Source organism: Phalaenopsis equestris, unplaced genomic scaffold (genome assembly GCF_001263595.1).
Source record: "Phalaenopsis equestris unplaced genomic scaffold, ASM126359v1 Scaffold000572, whole genome shotgun sequence".
Taxonomy (NCBI): Eukaryota; Viridiplantae; Streptophyta; class Magnoliopsida; order Asparagales; family Orchidaceae; genus Phalaenopsis; species Phalaenopsis equestris.
The window spans coordinates 332,776-336,552 of NW_018165012.1; positions in this window are offsets into that span (position 1 = coordinate 332,776).

Genomic DNA, 3,777 nt, shown 5'->3' on the forward strand with positions numbered 1-3,777 from the left:
TGTAGTTTATATGATTGAGTGCAAATAAATAGAGAAATATTCATTGAAGGATGTATAGTTATAGGACTTTAAAGTGATAGGTTAAAGCCTCCAACTTGGTTTATTGTTTTAGGTTCTGATACGAGATGTTAGCCCCTAGGTGGAGGGAATCGAGGGAACTCTAGAGTGAGAGCTAGTATCTTACCTGCCTAGCCGGTTTTCAGAACTATTCAAACTTTAAATTAGTGAATGTTCTTTATAGCATCTCTAGTAAGGGTAAAGAATATTATTACTCCTATTTGACACAACACAATATGCATACTTCCACAACAAAATTCCTATAGTTATTACTGATTCATGATAAGGAGAAAGATATTTTCATATTTAGTGCTTTTTTTCTATAATATCTCAAGTTATCTTTTTAAGTTTGTCCTCTTTTTGTCAAAATATTAAAATTACCAAATATATTTAAACTTTCTTTACTGCAAAAATGTATTTAGTTTAAGTAATTATCTTTTTAAAAATAGAAAGTTTTCCAAAAAGTGCATATTGCATATCTTTCCTATGGGTTCGATATTTAGGTCTTAATTAAAAGTCCTATATTACTTAATAACAATACATATACTTACATAGTATCCCAATATATATAAATTAAAAGTTAAATTTTTATTTTTCTTCAGGATCAATTTTTTTGTTTTGTTGCAAAATAAGGAAATATAAGTGAAAAATATAATCAGAATTATTATTATACTGTTGCATATAAGCAGTTTCAGGATCAAACACCCCTGAGTGTATGCTTATAGCTATTTGAGAATTTAACACTCTCGCCCCTGAATTGGGCTTAAGCTTGTAGTGTTTTATGATGATTCATTATCATTTACATTTTCTTCTTTCACCACTCCTCAAATGATATTAAGTTAAACCAAATTCACTATCAAGCTCTAAAGACTTAGGATTTAACCTATAATTTTGAAAACGTTTACAAAATGTGTTTGCTCTTTATTAAAAGGATTGAAATTTATTTAACCATCGATTGGGGGTTCCATATTAGTGAATTATTAAACTTTCTACTCATCCCTTTCATTCTTAGATCATCCACATTCTCATTTCTTTTCATACATAACAATTCAAATATTTACCATTTTACCCTTTTTTTAGAAAATGTCAAGAGTGGGTTACTACCCTATTTAACCCTTATGTTTCAATCATTTCAGTGAATTAATCATCATAATTTAATACCATTTTCCTCTGGTTTAACCTAAAAGTTGGTTAACGTTAGAGTGTAAACTTTTTAAATTACCATTATGCCCCTTAGGGTTTATACTTCTTACATATTTAATTAAATGACAATTGAACTTCACTGACCTCTTACTCATGGGCTAATTAAAACATTAGAGGTGAATTTATATTTTTATGAGATTTAATTATTTTCTGTAGTTTTTTTAACCCCTAATTATGAATTTTCAATGGTAATTCATTTAATTACCCAAAATATGTTTTCCGTCCTTAAGAAAATTTTATGTTATTGCTAATGGTTAGAGGATCAATTAGGGAAAATTTTCATGATTTTGGTTACATTTTATAATTTGTATAGTTATTAAATTATTTTAATAGGTAAATACATGAAAATACATTTTTTAATTTTAAATTCCACTTTGAATTTTCTGTAGTCCCTCTAACCTTACTAAACCTACCAAACTTAATTTTATATTTTTCTGACTTATATTTTATTTTTTCTAATTATTTTAAGTAAATAGAGGTAATTAGCATAGAAAATTATGGCTTTAGGGCTCTGACTTTGGAAAAAATCAAAGAACATCTCTAGGCTCATGAAGAATAAGCCTTGAAAATTTCATCTAATTTTGATAAATATTTAATTACTTATCATTTAAATAAGGTTTATAATATTTAACTAACTACAAATTAGACATTAAAAATATTTTTAATTTTTTATTCATTAAATTCTCCTACATTCACTAAGCACAGAGAAAATTTTTATTTTGTCTTTCACAAAGATATGATTTTTTTATTTTTGTATTTAATTTTTTATATATATTTAAATTAAAATCACGCATTTATCTACTTAGACATGCCACATCCACATCAGCATCGTGATCCCGGTTGAATATAGTTGTGTAAATTTATAAAGTTCTCCTTTTCAACATGTCAAAAATTTAATGTTGTATTTTATGAATAATAACATTAAGCACTTAATGTTGGGATTCTATGCAAGTATACGTATCATTATCAAGTAATATAAGACTTTCTATTTAAGTCCCAAATATCGATCCGACGAGGAAGGTTTAAATTTTGAAATCATAAATTAATTAGGAAATTCATAGAAATAAAACAAAATTACTGTCACTAATTTTGAATGTTTGAGATACTATCGAAACTAAATTATTAACTACTAGTAAAATTTAAATGCAGAGTTTAAATTAGTAACTACTAAACTATGTTTATGTGATGAAGTTTTCTAATATGAAAAAACATCTTTCCCACTACAATGAGTTTTTTGTGAAATGAGATGAAATAATTGGTTTAAATTTGTATTGTGCCAAATAGGAGCAATTTTAATTCTCTACTCTCATTCAGTGTTATAGAAAATTATCGACTAATCTTAAGTTTAGTCCCTAAATCCATGGCTAGATTAGGAGGATAATGGCTCCCACTTCCCTTCTTCTGAATGCTAACTTTCACTTTAGCTCTTAAACACAATGATCGAATTGAGGATTTTAGTCTGTCACCCTAAAAATCTCTAATTCTACACCCAACAATGTATATTTCCCTATTTATTTTCATTTAATTCCATGTACGAAATACTTCTTCATGGACTTAAATGTGATTCTCACTCTATTGTAGAACTCATACTCCATTTCCCGGATCATATGTTTCACAACAGATCTTCACAATTCAATTTGCCAAATTGAAAAGTAAATTAAGAATGGAGTTGAAAAACCATCACAATTTATTTTATATTTTAACATTGGCACATCCAAATTATCTCTTCATTTCAGCATATCTCACAGTAGGGAGAAAAATAAAGGGAACTACTCAGACTTCATGAGAAGGGCACAACAAAACATAAATTTCATATTTAAAAGGAAATTCATACAACAATAATAAACAAACAACACTTATTTGAAACTCTTTCTCAAAGCAAATCCTTTGTAGCCTCTCTTAGGAAATGTAGGAAGAAGAAATCTCTCACTTCGATCCCTCTCTAACACTTCTTAGAGAGTAATTAATGCTTAAAATCACCACAAAAGCTCAAAACTATAAAGAAAATAAATGACTAATGGTGTGAAATGGTGTGGAAGGATGTAAAGTGGCAAGGAGGAGTGCGAAGAAGTACGAAGGGGGGCGAAAAGGCCTCTTTTCTGCTCAATTTTGGCTCTAAATAGAGCATAGTGTCGTTTATTTATTAGGTGCATCCAATAACTCTTCAAAAAGCATCCAAATTCATTGAATCTTTTAGAATCCAAGTCTGCACCGACATTGGCACCGTCGGCGCTGAACAATTTTTCAAAATCTCCATTTTGACTCCAAATTTCATTATTTTCGCTTCCTTTTTGCTCCAAGTCCTAAAAATTAACAACCTGCAATAAAACATTAAAAATATCTTCCATTAAAGTGCAATATCACCAAAAATGAGTACAGAATATGAGTTTAAAAATGCGTATATTTTTGGTGTATCAAAATCCCCCAAACTTAAATGTTACTTGTCCTCAAGTAACTCTTTTACTACATAAAAATATGACTCATGGCAAAGATTTTAACTTCTAGATTTTTATATTT